General features: G+C 41.7%; 1 protein-coding gene across 1 annotated transcript in view; it reads left to right on the top strand.

Annotated features, from left to right (window-relative positions):
• Positions 1–17820: 17820 nt before the first annotated feature.
• Positions 17821–18463, top strand: part of LOC103610093 (melanoma-associated antigen D2) — a 9452-nt gene continuing 8809 nt past the window's right edge. The window contains exon 1 of the mRNA XM_008594331.1: positions 17821–18016. The gene's annotated coding sequence lies outside the window, so the exon portion shown is untranslated. The remainder of the gene's footprint in view (positions 18017–18463) is intronic.

The raw sequence follows: 18463 nt of genomic DNA, 5'->3' as shown, positions 1-18463 counted from the left end.
AGCTTCCTACTAGCAGGAGAAAAGTGGAATGGGGAAGTAAACTCTCATATATTGAACACCTATTCTGTTACAGGCATTAGATAGTCATGAACTCACATCATTTTCATGTAATCCCATGAAATAGAGATCATTGTCCTCACTTTACAGAAATAGAGACTGAGGCTCAGAGCAAATGTGCATTTCCCTTGATCACACAGATAGGATGAGTTAGTGATTTTTCAGGCTGGAGGGGACCTTACCTGATGCGTATGTGAGCAGCTGTCTTTCCCTGTTGATGGGCTTCCTCATAGATTTTCTTTGCCTGGTGCTTCTCTTTGACGTCTGCAATGTAAACTTTATTGTTGATGGTCCTGATGGGGCAGGACAGAGGATGGACAGCAAGGACAGAGAAAGAAAAAGAAATAGATGATCAGAGACATATAGAGAAAGAGACATACAAAGAAGAAGCAGAAGGAAGATAGGAATGAGGAAAGAGAAAGAACAAAATAGTGCCATAAAGCCGCAGTACAAGTAGGAAGAAGAGAAGAGAAGAGAGGAGAGGGAGATAAAACCAGGTTTTATTATTATCTTCATTTGTCAGATGGGGTAATAGAGACCACACAGCATATGGTGAACCTGGTATTAGTGTTTTGTGTTTCCCAAAGTGTTGAATGAATTCTACCTTTTGGCATAGAAAATAATTTCAGGTAGGGTATAAATGAACATTTTTATTATAATTGCTATGTATTGACTATAATGTTTATTTAAAAATATAACTAGCATATTGTGCCCATGAGTTCACAAATATTGTTTAGGATGAGACTAACTTAGATAATCTTTAAAAGTGTATTTATTCAAAGAAAATATATTAAGTAAATAATATGGTGGGTGGTATAGCTGGTAAAAACAGTGAAAGTGGTGTGCAAATTGCTGCAAAGCATTCTGGGCCAGACTAGGGAGGGGGCCTTGTCCTCAGGGAGCTCAGAGACTGATGGGTTACAAACAGCCTTGCTTACTCCTATTTCTCCCATTTCTCTAAGGAAGGCAATAAAGTGTAAAGGAGTTCAAAGAAGGGACAGAACATTTTTCCTCAGGTCTTCAGGAAAGGGTCCTTCCTAGAGGAGGTGGCATTGGAGCTGGACCTGAAAGACAGGAAGGATATGGATAAATAATCCTCACTAGCCATGCCTTCTCAGCCTCTTCTGTTGGCTTCTTCTCTGCCTGACCTCTAAATCTTTGGAATACTCCAAGGCTCTGTTCTTGACCTTCCCCCCACCCCGACCCCCTTTATTCATCTCCTTTTCCTCCCCTCCTCTGTTTTTTCCAGTCACTCTCTGGGTGATGTCATCTAGCCCTATGGCCTTAAATACCACTTGTACACAGATGACTCCCAAATCTGTATCTCCAGTGTGAACCTATCACCTTAACTCCAGACTCATACATTCAATTGCTTATTTGACATCTCTACTAGAATGTTCAACAGGCACTTCAAACTTAACATATCCAAAACTGAATTCATAGTATCTTCTCCCTCCCAAGTCTGCTCTTCTCCTGGACTTCCTTATCTCAGGAAATAGTTGCTCAGCTAAAACTCTCAGAGTCATGCTTGACTCCCCTCTTTATCTTGCACCCCACATCCAGTCCATCAGGGATTTTTGACTCTATCTTTAGAATACATCACAATCTGACCACTTCTCAAAACTCCCATAATTACTGCCCTGGTCCAAACTACCAACATCTCTTGCTTGGATAAGTGCAATAACCTACTAATTGGCCTCCCTCTTTATGTTTATTTTTTTCTACCCCACTGTTCCTCATCTAGTGTCCTACCTGTTTAAACCCTTGCCTCCTTCTAGCGTGTTCTCCTTGCAGTAGTCAGAGAGATCCTGTTAATCCTAAATCAGGTCATGTACCACTTCTGCTGAAAACTCTGGGCCTCCAGTCTTAACTCAAAGTAAAAGCTGAAGTCCTCACCAAGCCTGCATGGCCTTAAACAATCCTGCTCACTGTCACCTCTCCAACCCCATCTCCTTCAACTCTTTCTGTCACTCATTCTGCTCCAACCACACTGGCCTCTTTGCTATTTCTTGAAGTTGTTCAGCACACTCCTATCTCAGAGCCTTTGCAATTACTCTTCCCTTTGCATGGCACACTTTGCCTCCAGATCTTTGCAAGTCTTTACATCCTCTCTTTTTAGGGTCTTTGTTCAAATGTCACTTCCTCAGAGAGACATCCCTGATCATTCTAAAATATTCCCTTCCCACTCACTGCCTCCCTCACTTGCCTTTCTATCTTTGTAGCACTTCTCATCCACAAACCGACATAGACTTACTTGTTTATTTTTTCTGTATCTGTCTTCTGTACTAGATTGTGAACACCTTGAGGGCAGGCACTTTGTCTTACTTGCTACTGTGTCCCTGGTGCCTAGACTATGGCCTGGCACACAATAGGCACTTGACAATCATTTGTGGAATGGGCATCCCAGACAGACAGCAGGAAAGCAGAATGTGTTTCAGGAAACAGCAAGTAGTTAATTAGATTTGGCTGGTGCAGAAGGGGAGGGAAGGGAGTTATTGAGAGAAGGTTGGAGTGGTTGGGTTGGCCTGGAGAATAAGGGGCTTTGAACACAATGCTCAATGAGCTCAGAAGGCAGTGAAGACTTTTTCCCATGGAGAATGGGGAGTCATGGATAAATCTTGAAAAGCAGAGACATGGGTCAGAGCTGGCCTTTGAAGAGCCATAGTTTGGTGTCCTAGAGAACATTAGTGCAACTCTGTAGGAAACAAGTACAACAGTGTCCATTTTACAAATGGAGTATCTGAGGCATAGATATAGGGAAAGTTACTTGCCTAAGGTGGCAGCTTCCAGGAACACTTGAGGGAGGATATGTACCCTGCAGAAGAGACCACTCAGGCGAAAAGTGTTTCTAGGCAGCTGAAAGGGAGTACTGCTGTGGCTGAGCTGGTGTGGGGGTGGGCCTAGCTGGCAATTCCCCAAGGACTCCTGGAGGAGTGGGGGGGCAGGGTGGAGCTGGTCTGGCAGCAGCACACTGGGATCTCTGTGTGTATACTGCCTCCAGCCACCATACTTTCCACAGGGTCTGTCCAAGAATATTTCCTCCAGCCTGCTTTGCTTAATTTTTTTAAAAAATCTTTTGGTGTTTTTTTCTGTTGAAGCAAAAATCCAAATTCTACCTGACTGCTTGGCCCTTGCATTATTTGACAGCCAACCTCTCTGGTTAGGCCCCATACTCCAGACCCAGGCCTGCTTTTTTAATTTTTTTGGTTCCCCTGAGTCCCCCACATGGAATGATCAGAGTCCTTTCAAATCTTACTCATATGGAAATCCTGCTTCCAGGAAGCCTTCTTACACTACCTCAGTGCCTCTCCCCTAAACTCCCTGGCCCTGACTCCATACCAATAACCTCCTCCAACCTAGCCACTCTCCAGGGGAGTGCCAAGAGTTTTTTAATGGCCTAGCCTAGGCTCCAGGGCTGCTGCTGGAGGCTGTACAGGTTGTTTACACAAGAACCACCTCCCTACTAAGACGGGTTGGGAGTGGGGAGGGGCTGAGCTAGGACTGAAATTCTGCCTGTGCTGGGCTCACTAATCTGCCAACTCTGAGAGTCCCTCTATGGGACCTTTTTCTAATTCACACTAAGATGTTACAAGGTCTAATGAGGCTCCATCAAGCTTTCCCTTCTCCTGTTCCTCCTCCCTTGTTCTTCCCTCAATGAGGCACTGTCATCTACCAGGTCTGACAAGCTGAACAAAGATAGGCCTCAGGTAAGCCCATCTATATTTACTTACCCCCATATACAGTCAGGTTGTTTCTCCCTCCAGTGGTCTCTCAAATCCCAGCTTGCTGTCCTGCTCCAGCCTCAGCTCCCCTCACGTGGACTCTGCCTCCATTTCCTCACTCAGCTCCTGGCTTCCCGGCTGGACCCTCCAGTCCACCCCATTTCACTGTCATCACTCCTTGCTTAAAACCCTGTGATGTCCCTTTTTTATGGGCTACAGTTATTTCTAAAGTGGGATGCACATTCGCCACAGGCTACTGGAGACAAATCAAGAGAGGGAAAAGAATATTAACACTCTGTTTATAGGGTTTTTTCCTCATTTTCTAACGATTTCTATTTATATGCTTCATAATGTACCTGATATAGTTGCTCAGTAGTATATTTACATAATGTATAAATTAATAAATGTAAATATTTTGGGAGCACATGATCAAGTTTTTCCTGATACGTGTGCAAACACACGAGATAGTTGGAGACCATTAAGTAAGATCCAAGTACTTGCTCTAGCATTGGAAGCCCCGCATGGCCTAGTCTTTCCCTACCTCTCAAGTCTCATTTCTGACCAATCTTCTACCCCCTATACTCCAGTAACACGGAAGTACTTGAATTTTGCCTAATGGGGGAACATTTGTACCTTTACTCCTTTTGCCTGGATTCTCCGGCCCTGCCCTCACCATGCTTGCCTGGTGAACAGCCCTAATGAACAAGCCTCAGTTTAGGTGTCATCTCTCTGAGGTTTTCTCTGACTGCCTGGGAGTAGGGAACTGACCACTGTCTCCAGGTCGGCCTCACCATTCCCACCATTTCACATTCAGACTTCTCTTTCCTCCCATCCTACTTTATTAAAATCAACTGCTTCCGGGGCCGGCCCGGTGGCGCACTGGATAGTGCGCCGCTTGGGAAGCGCGGCGGCGCTCCCGTCCGAGGGTTCGGATCCCACATACAGACCGGTTCCCGCTCACTGGCTGAGCGAGGCGTGGGAGCAACACCGAGGTTTGCAATCCCGTTGCCGGTCCCCGGTCCGGTACGGGGGCAACACTGAGGGTTGCGATCCGTTGCCGGACACGGAAAAAAGACAAAAAAAAAAAAAAAAAAAAAAAAATCAACTGCTTCCTTTTTCATGTCCCCCATTAGACTGTGAACTCTGGGAGCCGGGACTGTGTGCAATTCATCTTCCTCTTTCTGGCATCCCTAGCATAGTGTAAATCATACAGTCAGGAAGTATTTCTTAAAAAAAATAATAAAGCTAATATTATCGAGTACTCATTGTGTGCCCAGCAATGATTTTAGCGTGTACTTCCACATATATTAACTAATTTAATCCTTGCAGGCGAGTTTTAATTTTATCCGCATTTTATAGATGTGTACAATCAGACTCTAAGAAGTAAAGTAACTTGCCCTGAGTCCCATAGCTGGCAGAGCCAGGATTCAAACTCGAGAAGTCTGATCTCAGAGTGCGTCCTCTTAATCACTATGGTCTGCTGAAAGGACAAACAAAAGAATGAAAAAATGTACACATGAGTGAATGAGGTGGTGAATTTGGAAGCAAACTTACATAGTGAAATTGGAGATAAAGGTGAGGTGAGGCAGATCTAGGTCAAAAATGGCTTCATGGGCCTCAGCATGTGGATCGAACAGGACAGAGGTGAACAAGGTGTGGGCATAGTGAGACACCACAGTGGAGAGGATGGAATAGCTCGTCATTAACAGCTGAGAGAGAAGGCAGGAGGTGGGTTAGGTAGACTCTAGACTCTATCCTTGGCCAAGACAGGCTGATACTTGGGAACCCAAGATTCCTGAACAGGCTTCAGGGCACAAGCAAAGAAATTGAGGCCTAGAGAGGGAAAACGGCCCCTGTCATTCATTTCGTGGATCTGCCTGATATTTCTGCAAATTTTATCAAGTCTCAGAACCAAAGACTCATAGATCACAAATCAAGGGACCTCTTTGGACAAGTGCTTCTCCAACTTATTTTTTTTAATTGTTTTGGCTGCTGGCCAGTATATGGATCTTAACCCTTGACCTTGGCATTAAAACACCGTGCTTTAGCCAACTGAGGTAACCAGCCAGTCCTCTCCAACTTTAATGTACACATGAATCTCCGGGGATCTTGTTAAAATGCAGATTCTGATTCAGCAAGTCAGGGGTGAGGCCTGAGATTCTATCTTTCTAACAAGCTCCCAGGGAATGCTCCTGCTGCTGCTGGTGGTCCACAGATCTCACTTTGAGCATCAAGGTTTTAAATATAACAGAGTGGTTGCCATTCACTGAGTCCTATTCTGTGCAAGGCACTGTGATAAATATTTAATTTTTCCTTTTTAGGATCTCAGGTGTAAAGATTTGCACCTGATAAATGTAACTGTGCACTGAAAGCACAATTAGCATTTGGCAGCCATGACCACATCAGCCCTATGAGCTAGATACAATTATTGTCCACATTTTATGGATACATTATCTGAGACCTAGAGACTGAAGACACACAGAAAGTAACATATCTATAATCTTTCTCACCTTTTCTGAAGTCATGTTCTCTCCATCTACCCACACAGAATGCACATCTAACTTATTCCCAGTGTAGGGAGTAGGAAATGAAGGCAATTTGGGATCAGATGAACCCAGGTTCAAAATCTGGTTCTACCACTTTGTAACTGTGTCTTGACCTCTGAGTCTCTGTTTCCTCCACTCTACAATGGGGATAATAGTAGAACCTAGCTCACAGGGATGCTGTGAGGACTAAATGAAATAGTAACTCTAGGACTCCTGGTACAACACCTGATATGTGCTCAGCAAATTAACTCTTTTCTCTGGCCCTAGCTTCTCAGTCATAGAACTAAAGAAACAGATTGAGTTTCCTTCCCCTATTCCCACCCAAGGAGCTAATTTTCTCTCAGTCCTAGAGCTTTGTTCCCTCATCCCAGAACTGACCTTTGTGCTTGATGAGAGAGGGCCAGAAGGTCCCTGGTATGTCAGTTCAAGGAAGATTGTCAGCAAAAAGCTGACACAGATGAGGCACCTCCACCCAAACATGATGCCACCTCTGGCCTGGGTCTGTTGCTCATGTCCAGAAGGTCTGAGCCCAATCTTCAAATACTTGCTCTTTTAAAACTCCATGTATCCCTTCTCTTGAGAGGGAGGGACCATCCCAAAGGGTGGAGAAGGCTCTGAATGTGGCATTGAGGCCTACACAAGCCAGGATCATCCAAGAGCTGGGTCTGGCATCTTGCCTGGAGAAGGGCCAGTTCCATGCCCCCTTTTCCCCCTTTATCCAGTTGTAAGATGAATGGAAACTAAACATACCAGAGTGTCTGTCTGTTTGCTATGTTGGATCAGGGTGGGGTTTTTCTATTCTATAAACATCCACAGGAGCCCAGTAACTGGGGCCAGAGAAAGGTCACTTAGCATTGATCATCCTAGAAAGGTAGCAGCGATGGGAAGAGTTGGTGAGGCCAGCCCCCAATCCTGGTCCTTCCTGGTACTTACTTTAGCCTAGAAACTGGAGAGACTTTCTCAGGGTCCCATGACAATTTAGGAGTCCCGCAGACATGAGACTTACAATCTCTCCAATAGTCAGAGGCCAAGACAGGCTGGAGAAGGACTGAGAAAGAATATAATGCAGTGGTTAAAAATGCAGGCTCTGGGGCCGGCCCAGTGGCACACTGCTATAGTGCGCCACTTGGGAAGTGCGGCGGCGCTCCTGCCGAGGGTTCGGATCCCACATACAGACCGGTTCCCGCTCACTGGCTGAGCGAGGTGCAGGAGCAACACCGAGGGTTGCGATCCCATTGCCGGACACGGAAAAAGGGAAAAAAAAAAAATGCAGGCTCTGGACTCAGCCTATCTCGTCTTGAATCTCAGTTCTACCACCTACTGACTATGTAATACTGAACAAGTCAACAAACCTCTCTGTAGCCTCAGTTTCCTCATCTATAAAATGAGGATAATAAGTTCTTATGAAGATCAAGTGAATTTGTACTTTTGGAATGCTTGGCACATGGTAAACGTTCTGTAAATAGCTGCTAGGATGAGGGTGGGATGAACGTGACAGATATCAAATGTATGGGAAGCTCCCTGTCCCTTGGAGAACTGGGTGTGGGAGGAATGGGAAGATGTTGAGTTGAAATGCCCTGGACTCAGTGTCTACAGGTCCTGTGTAGAGTGGGGGTGAGGAGTGGGGTAGAAAAAAAGGAAAGTACTCAAAGGTCACAGGGCCTATCAGCATCAGTCAGAACCCCTCGCTCTCTCCTTTCCACTCACATAGAGCACACACAACTCCAGCACATTCAGAGGCAAAACCTCTGGCGATATTTTACAAACTGCCCCAGGAACACTCAGACTCATCCTATGGCATTTGGTACCTCCCAAAGCCTGTCAGTTGTCACCTCTCCCAAGTCCATACCAAGTTTCCTGTTGAAATTTCCTCACAGGAAAGAGCCCTGGCTAGAGAACAGCTCTGCTTATAGCAACAGAAAAGACCCACATCGGCTATCCAGCCCCTTTCTCTTAACTATGAATGGATAGCCAAGGATCTTCAGGCAAATTAAGGAAGCCTGCAGAATGAGAGCAAAAGACTAAAATAGACAAATAGAACAACTTACCCCAGAGCAATTTGGGAATCTGAGAAACAAAAGAGAATTTCAGGGGAAGAAAAATGACAATATTCACAATAAGATTCAAGAAGATATATAACATGTAGTTTCTGAGGCTGGGAGGTTCAAAGTCCATCTGGTGGTGGTGACAGTGACCCAGGGGTCTCACATTGCAAGATGGTGGAAGCAGAGAGAGCAGAGAGAGACAGACTCTCCTCTTCTTTTAAAAACCTCAGAAACATTTTAAACTCAGACCATCATTTTAAATCCATTCACTACTGCATGGTCCTACAATCCAACCACTTGGTGTGGCAAGTCACTTGTCTTCCTGGAAGTGACAGTGTCGGTGAAGAAGTGATGTGAGCAACGCTTCCCAGGCATTTTCTTCCCCACAGAGAAGATGGAGTGTCTAGCGTTGCACAGAGCCAAAATAAGAAGACCTGTGTTTTTTTTTTTTTTTGTCTTTTTCGTGACCGGTACGGGGATCACAACCCTTGGTGTGGTGTCACCCGCACCATGCTCAGCCAGTGAGTGCACTGGCCATTCCTATATAGGATCCGAACCCACGGCGGGAGCGTTGCTGCACTCCCAGTGCCACACTCTCCCAAGTGCACCACAGGGCCGGCCCTGGATTTCCCACTCTCTTAACAGTCACAGTGGAGGCTAAGTTTCTAATACATAAAATTTCAGGGACACAATTCAAGCTTCAATGAGTTTTGGCAAGACATAATTCAATCCACTACAAATGTAAATGCTGTTTATTGGTTTTCAGTTTTTAGAGTCAACCTGGGGAGACAAAGGAAAGACCTAGTTGTGGCTGCAGAACAGAATGTAAATGTTAATTAACATCCTGGACAATGTAAAATGAAAGATGAAACTGACCATGTGGGACACTGAATGGGCAGGGGAAGGGAAGTGGCCCTAAGATTCTTGTCCTGAAAAGTGGGTAGTCGGAATTATCTATCAAAAATTAATGGAATAACAGGCCCATAAACCCCTGAGTCAGCCACACCAGAACAGCAGGCACCACAGGACCCCCAGCCCAGTCCAGTCCCTGCTGCCCAGAATTGGCACTCCCTTTGGGATCCAGGCCAGACATCAGGGTGGAATCAGTGGACCATGATACCCCCTGCAGCAATCACTAAACACCAAAGGAAAGATACCAGAAATATGAAAAATCAAGAAAGTATACCACCACCAAAGGAAAACAATAACTCTCAAGCTCTAGGTCCTATAGAACAGGAAGTCCTTGAAGTAACTGACAAGGAATTTTGAGCAGCAATTCTAAGGAAACTAAATGAGGTACAAGAAAACCCAGTTAGATAACACAATGAAATGAGAAAAAATACACAGGACCTGAAAGAAGAAATGTACAAAGAAATCAATGCCCTGAAAAAGAATGTAGCAGAGTTTGTGGAGCTGAAGGATTCATTCAATGAAATAAAAAACACAACAAAGAGTTTAACCAGCAGGCTAGAACAAGCAGCAGAGAGAATTTCTGACCTTGAACACAGGCTGTTTGAATTAACATAGGTGAACTAAAAAGAATTTAAAAAATTGAAGAAAACTAAGAGAGATAACAGACAACATTAAGTGCTCAAATATCCAAATCATGGGTATTCAGAAGTGGAGGAAAAAGGAAATGGCATTGAAAACATATTCAACAAAATAATAGCAGAAAACTTTCCAGGTATAGGGAAAGTCACATATCTTCAGATTCAGGAGGTGCAAAGATCCCCAAACATATTCAACCCAAAAAAGTCCTCTCCAAGACACGTTATAGTCAAATTGGCAAAACTCAAGGACAAAGAGAGAACCTTAAAAGCTGCAAGAGAGGTGTCAAGTCACCTATAAGGGAGCCCCAATCAGACTAACATCAGACTTTTCATCAGAAACAGTAAAAGCCAGAAAAGAATTAGATGATATATTCCAAATATTAAAGGACAAAAATTGCCAGCCAAGAATACTTTCCCCAGCAAGGCTATACTTCTGAAATGAAGGACAAATAGTATATTTCTCAGACAAACAAAAGCTGCAGGAGTTCACTACCACACAACCAGCCTTACAAGAAATTCTCAAGGGAGTACTGGGTTTGGTACCTGAAAAACAACCATCACTGCCATAAATACTCAAGAAAGAACAAAACCCACCAGTAAAATAAAATGCTAACAATAAAGAGAAAAAATATTTTATCTACCACCCCAAGAAACCAACAAACACAGAAGACAGACAGAAAATCAGAAAGAAAGGAACAAAAGATACTTAAGGCATTTAAACAAAAATCAAGAAAATACTAGGTGTAAATCAACTCCTTTCAAAAATAACTCTAAATGTAAAAGAATTAAATTCCGCAATCAAAAAACACAGACTCACTGACTGGATTAAAAGGATGGACCCAACAATATGCTGCCTTCAAGAGACTCACCTCACCTGTAAAGACACACATAAACTAAGAGTGAAAGGATGGAAAAAGATATACCATGAAAATAGAAATGAAAAATGAGCTGGAGTAGCTATTCTTATGTCAGATAAAAGAGACCTTAAACCGAAAACCATAAAAAGCGATAAAGAAGGCCACTATATAATGATAAAAGGATCTACCCAGCAAAAGACATAACAATCATAAATATATATGCACCAAATATCAGAGCAGCCAGATTTATAAAGAAAACACTATTAGACCTTAAGAATGAGATAGACACTAATACCAGAATAGCAGGGGGCTGGAACACCCAACTCTCAACATTGGACAAATCATTTAGGCAAAAAATCAACAGAGAAACACAAGATCTAAACAACAGTTTAGACCAATTGGACTTGGCAGATATTTATAGAACATTCCATCCAACAACCTCAGAATATTCATTCTTCTCATCAGTACATGGAACATTCTCCAGGAGAGACCCCATGTTAGTCACAAGTCAAGTCTCAACAAATTCAAAAAACTTGGATTATTCCATGTATTTTTTCAGATCACAATGGATAAAATTAGAAATCAATAACAAATGAAATTCTGGAAACTATACAAACACATGGAAATTAAACAGCATTCTATTTAAAGACATATGGGTCCAAGAAGTAATTAAACAGGAAATCAAAAAATTTATTGAAACTAATGAAAATAATGACACATCACACCAAAACCCATGGGATACTACAAAAGCAGTACTAAGGGGTAAATTTATCGCATTGAATGCTTCCTTCAGAAGAATGGTAAGATGGGAAGTAATCAACCTAACACTTCAACTTCAAGAATTAGAAAAACAAGAACAATCCAAAACCAAAGTTAGTAGATGGAAAGAGCTAATTAAGATTGGAGCAGAAGTAAATGAAATAAAACCCGCAAAATGATACAAAAGATCAACAAAACAAAATGTTGTGTTTTTTAAATGATAAACAAAATTGACAAACCTTTAGCAAAGCCAACTAAGAAAAGAACAGAGAAGACCCAAATAACAAAAATTAGAAATGAAAAAGGTGATATTACAACTGACACCTCAGAAATACAAGGAATCATTAGAGACTACTGTAAACAACTATATGCCAACAAATTTGAAAGTCTGGAGAAAATGGATAAATATCTGGACACATACAAACTACCAAAATTGAGCCAAGAAGATATAGAAAATGTTAACAGAGCAATAACAATAAAAGAGATTGAAGCTGTTATCAGAAGTCTCCCAACAAAGAAAAGCCCAGGACTGGATGATTCACTGCAGAGTTCTACCAAACCTTCGAGGAGGAATTGATACCAATTCTCCACAAACTATTCCAAAAGATTGAAACAGAGGCCATTCTCCCAAACTCATTTTATGAGGCCAACATCACCCTGATACCAAAACAAGACAAAGATAAAACCAAAAAAAGTAACCTACAGGCCAATATCCTTGATGAATACAGATGCAAACATTCTCAGTAAAATACTAGCTAACAGAAGACAGCAACACATCCACAAAATTATAAACTGTGATAAGTGGGATTCATCCCGTGGATGCAAGGTTGGTTCAACACATGCAAATCAATAAATGTAATATGCAACATCAATGAAATCAAGCACAAAAACCATACGTCATCTCTAGAGATGCTGAGAAAGCATTTGACAAAATTCAACACTCATTCATGACACAGATTCTCTACAAGTTACTTATAGATGGAAAGTATCTCAACAAAATTAAAGCCGTATATGATAAGCCCACTATCAATATCATCTTGAACAGGGAAAAACTGAAAGCTTTTCCCTTAAGAACAGGAACTAGACAAGGATGTCCACTCTCACCACTCCTATTCAACATAGTGTTGGAAGTACTAGCCAGAGCAATCAGAGAAGAGAAGGAAATAAAGGGCATCCAGATTGGAAAAGATGAAGTCAAACTGTCCCTGTTTGCAGATGACATGATCCTACATATTGAACAGCCTAAAGCCTCTACAAAAAAAACTCTTAGAGTTGATAAATGATTTCAGCAAAGTTGCAGAATACAAAATCAACACACAAAAATCAGTAGCATTTCTATATTCCAACAGTGAACATGCCGAAAAAGAAATCAGGAGTGCTAGCCCATTTACAATAGCCACCAAAATATTAAAATACTTAGGAATAAAGTTAACCAAGGATGTTAAAAATCTCTATGAAAAGAACTACAAACCACTGTTGAGAGAAATTAAAGAGGACAGAAGAAGATGGAAAGATATCACATGCTCTTGGATTGGAAGATTTAATGTTTTGAAAATGTCCATATTACCCAAAATGATCTACAGATTCAATGCAATCCCTGTCAAAATTCCAATGACATTTTTCTTAGAAATGGAAAAAACTATCCAGACATTTATATGGAAGAACAAAAGACCACGGATAGCCAAAGCAATCCTGAGCAAAAAAAATAATAAAGCTGGAGGCATAACACTACCTGACTTTAAACTATATTACAAAGCTATAATAACAAAAACAGCATTGTACTGGCATAAAAACAGACACACGGATCAGTGGAATAGAATAGAGAATCTACAAATCAACCCATACACCTACAGCCATCTGATCTTTGACAAAGGCACCAAGTCTGCCTCTTCAACAAATGGTGCTGGGAAATTGGATATTCATATGTAGGAGAATGAAACTAGACCCATATCTCTCACCATATATCAAAATCAACTCAAAATGGATTAAAGAATTAAATATACATTCTGAAACAATAAAACTCCTTAAAGAAAACATAAGGGAAATACTCCAGGAAGTAGGATCGGGTACAGACTTCAGGAATACAACCCCAAAAGCACAGGCAACCAAAGGAAAAACCAACAAATGGGATTATATCAAACTAAAAAGCTTCTGCACAGCAAAAGAAACAATCAACAGAGTGAAGAGACAACCAACAGAGTGGGAGAAAATATTTGCTAAATATACATCTGACAAAGGATTAATATCCAGAATATACAAGGAACTCAAACAACTTTACAGCAAAAAACAAGTCACCCAATTAAAAAATGGGAAAGGACCCAAATAGCATTTCTCAAAGGAAGATGTATGAATGGCCAACAGACACATGAAAAAATGCTCAACATCTCTCAGCATTTGGGAAATACAAATCCAAATCACACTGAGATACCACCTCACTCCAGTTAGAATGGCTAATATCCAAAAAACTGAGAACGATAAATGCTGACAAGGTTGTGGAGAAAAAGAAACTCTCATACACTGTTAGTGGGACTGCAAAATGGTGCAGCCTCTATGGAAAATGGTATGGAGGTTCCTCAAATAATTACAGGTAGATCTACCATATGACCCAGCTATTCCTCTGCTGGGAATGTACCCAGAAGAATGGAATTCATCATGCCAAAGGAATACCTGCACTTCAATGTTTGTTGCAGCACTATTTACAATAGCCAAGAGTTGGAACCAGCCCAAATGTCCATCATCAGATGAGTGGATAAGGAAAATATGGTATATCTGCACAATGGAATACTACTCTGCTATTAAAAAAAAATGAAATACTATCATTTGCAGCAACATGTATGGACCAGATGCAGCAGTTTTATTCTGACATTCTATACATTCAGAAGATAAGGAAAGTCTGCCTTTCCTTATCTTCTGAACAGAGCTGCCTGATGATAACTCAGCTTTTCATCTTTTCCCTAGTTGATATGTAGGATCTATATGATCTCAATAATTTGTCTGCTGATCTATGGATGCTGGAAATGGGTCTGAGAACCAGTGACCTAGGTCCTTCAGAGTCTATGGGTGGATGCTGGATGCTGAAGACCAAAAGATTCCGAGTTCACAAGGAGAAAGTGGGAGAAAATCTCTCTGGTCAAAGGGTGAAGGTTATGAATTAATATGTTTTTTTTTTCTCTTGATAAGATTGCCTCCTGTCTTCTGATCCCCAGGTCATAAAATACGGGTGTTTATGGTATTGTTATGAAGGTGGTGGAATTGGAAGGGGACTGGGGAAGTATGAAAATCTTTGGGAACACCTCTCTGGTAGACTTGGACTGAGATTTTGCCTGACTTCCTTGAATTCAGTAATATCTTTTAGGGTTCTAACTGTATCCCTTTAAGTTACCCCAGGATCCCAAATGCCACAACTGGGACTTAAAACGTCGTGGAACTTAAAATTTTGGAAGTTGTGACAGAGGGTAGACATAACAAAAGGGTAGATATTACAACCTTTCTGGGTGAGGGTGTTTCATGGGGAAGAAATTGCATGACCAAAGGCTCCTAGGCAAGAGAAGGCAGGGCATATCTGGTAATAGTGAAGTGTTCTGTTTAGGTGGAATATAGGCACCTATATACAGTGCTCAGAAAAACAGCAGGAAAAAGAGTGGAAAACTAGTCAGAGCTAGATTTGGGGAGAACCTTGAAATCAGGCTCAGATGTTTCTTGAAAGAGTAGTGCATACTAAGGATCCAAGTTCTTTTTAGTTTACTGCTCCACTATCCTTAGAGTGTGACCCTATTTCTCACAGCCTTTATTCTGGGAGGCTGCGTGTCCAGCTAAAACTCTGATGTTCTATTACTAAGAAGAGGAGAATAAATATCAGGGTAAGCAATCAGTGATCTTTGCCACAAACATCTGCACTGAAACTAAACTCACCAGAGACCATTGCCTGATCTTCAAAATTCCTAGACATTTTTTTCAGGTCTTATTTTTTTAACCTCTTGGCAGCATTCAACACTACTGACCTGTCCTGCCTTTTGAAACATTCTCTTCCCTTGGTTTTGTGAAACTCCTTTCTCCTGTTTTATTCCCCACCTCTTTGGTCAGTCCTTATCAGCCTCTTTCATGTGCTCCTTTTCCTCCATTTATACCATAGATGCTGCTGGTCTCCAGGACTCTTCCTTGAGCCCACATCTCTTCTAGCACTATGCATTCTTCCTGGGTGCTCTTGCCCTTTCCCAGGAATTAAACAACCGTCTATATATTAATGACTCTTAGATCTGTAACCTCAGCCTAGACCAATTTCCTGAGCTTCAGACATGTATATTCAACTGCCTGTAGGACATATCTACCTGGATGACCCACAGGAACCTCAAAATCAATGCTCAGTTCCCCTCGAATCTGTTTTACCATCAGTATTCCATATCTCAGTGAAAGGGGTTAACATCTACACAATCTCTCAAACCAGATCCCCAAGAGCTCCCTTTGACACTCCCCTCCTCCTTACCCCTCTCCCCACAATCCAATTACTCAACTCCTATTGTGTTTTATTTCTCTTACTATCTCCTGAATTCAATCACTTTTTACTACCTCCACTGCTACCGCTCTAGGCCAACCCACAATCACTGCTTACCTGTCTGACTACAAAGGGCCTAACTACTTTCCCTGTTTCCAAGACAACATCTAATCCATACTCCCTACAGCTGCTAGGATGTTCTTTCTAAAATACAAACCTGTGTCATATCCATTCCTAGAACCCTTCAATAACCCCTCAGTGCTCACAGGATCAAGACAAAGGTCCTTACCTTGGCATTCAAAACTTGCCATGATTTGAAAGGGTAGGAATTTGGGGCACCAGAATTGGAAGAAAAGGAGGGGCTATGTCTAGTGCAGATAGGGGAGAGAACCTAGGAGGCAAGGAAGTGGTGAGCTGATATGACAAACATAGAGGAAGCAACGATTCAGAGAGAAGACAGCAAAACAGAAGCCCAACTTGAATATGTGGGAAACGTGTGTGTGTCTTGAATTATCCATTGAACATAGGGACTCATAATATTTTATTTGCTTAGAAAAGGAAAAAGTGACCTCATAAAGAAGACTTGTGACCATTTAAATTACATTTGGATGTAGGGAAGGTATTGAGTATTATTTCTGCAACTGATCCCTATGCTGAATTTTATTATGGTTTCTAATAACTTTTTAGTTGATCCTCTTGGGTTTTCCAGGTCTGCATTCATATAATCTGCAATTAATGATGATTTTGTGTACTTTCAATTATTTTTACATCTTATTTTATTCTCTTGAATAGACCCAATTGCTTATGTAAATTTGTGACATGATAAAGGTGCCATTTCAAACCACTGAGGGAAAAGATGGATTAGTTTGCACATGATGTAGGGGTAAGAAACTATGATTTTGAATAATCGTCAAGCTGAATCCTTATACAAAATAAATTTTGGAATGATTAAACATTTAAATGTAAATGATAAAGTCATAACAGTGCTTGGAAAAGAAAAACAAGGCTTGTTATAATATAGGAGTGTAGAAAGCATCCCTAAGCAAGAAGCAGAATCGTCATGATAAAAGAAAAACTGATACATTTGACTATGTAATAATTAAACCCTTTTGTATAGCAAAAATTATCATAAATAACATGAAAAATATTTGTAATACATGATACATAAACATATGAGAGACATTGCTAGTAAGAATGTTATTTCATGTACTTTTTGAGAGTAAGTTGACAAATTTTATATCAAAATGGAAGACTTTTCTGTAGCATTTGAGTTAGCAAAAACTATCATCAATAACAAAAAATGCCAAATACAGATAGAAGGATGTTCCTTATAGCATTGCTTATAATAGTAAAATAAGAAACAACCTAAATGTCCATGTACACTGGTCTAGTTAAATAAATTATGAGACATCTGTACAAGAAAAGATTATGCAGCTGTTAAGAAAAATGGACATTAACAGAAAGATGTCTAAATATGTAACTGGAAAAAAAAAGTCACAGAACAGTAGGTATAGTGTACCATTTGTGGGCAGAAAACCCAAATAATTAGTATATAAAGAAAAAAAATCCGGAGGAATGTACATCAGAAAGTTAATAGTGGTTATTTCGGGGGGATGAAATAAGCCTAGCCTTTCATTGGTATGTTACTTATTTCTGCATTATTTGAATGTTCACAACAACACTACCTTTGTAATAAGAAAAAATAAAGATATAGAAATAAATTAATTGAATGAATCGCTTTCAGGGGGTGGTTTGCGTTGTAAGGGCTTCAGACCTAGCCTGGTACAGTGGCATAACATGGGCTTTGGCGTCAGACATCCCTGACCGGGGCCCCATTGCCCCACCCCCGAGGAAGGCGAGGGGGGTGGGGTGGCAGGGGGCTGCGGAAAGGGGCTGGGCTGGGCTGTTTGCAGCTCTAGCCCAGGAGGCTGAGACTTCGAGAGGGACTGAGAGAGGGCAGACACATCCCGGACTCGCTCGAGGACAAGGTGAGGGGCTTTGAGATTGGGGTTTCTTGGAGGCCAGAGAGTGGATCCAGCCCCGTGGAACCCACAGCCAGGCAGGTGGGCAATTCTTACTGCACTACTCCAGCTGGAGCAGAGGTGACCTGGAGTGGGGTGTAGGCAATGAGGACGACTGAGAAAGTAGTAGGCTGTATGGACTAGGGAGGAGAGACTATCGGAGGAGGAGGGGAGAAAAACCGGGAACCGGGCATATTGGGTGGGGGACGGAAATACGAGGGGGGAGGGGAATACCGAGGGGGAGGAGATTCAGAGAAGAGAATAGGGTATGCAGAGAGGGATTAAGGAATACTGGGGGGAGGGTGTGCATAGATAACACGAAGGATGTAAAGAATAGGAATAGGGAATTCTATCGGGTAAATAGGAAAAGCGATGAGGTGAGGCAGAGGGAATACGGGGGGGGGGGGGGGGCAA

This window comes from Galeopterus variegatus, unplaced genomic scaffold (genome assembly GCF_000696425.1).
Source record: "Galeopterus variegatus unplaced genomic scaffold, G_variegatus-3.0.2 Scaffold10584, whole genome shotgun sequence".
Classification (NCBI taxonomy): domain Eukaryota; kingdom Metazoa; phylum Chordata; class Mammalia; order Dermoptera; family Cynocephalidae; genus Galeopterus; species Galeopterus variegatus.
This window is presented reverse-complemented; position numbering and strand designations above follow the sequence as displayed.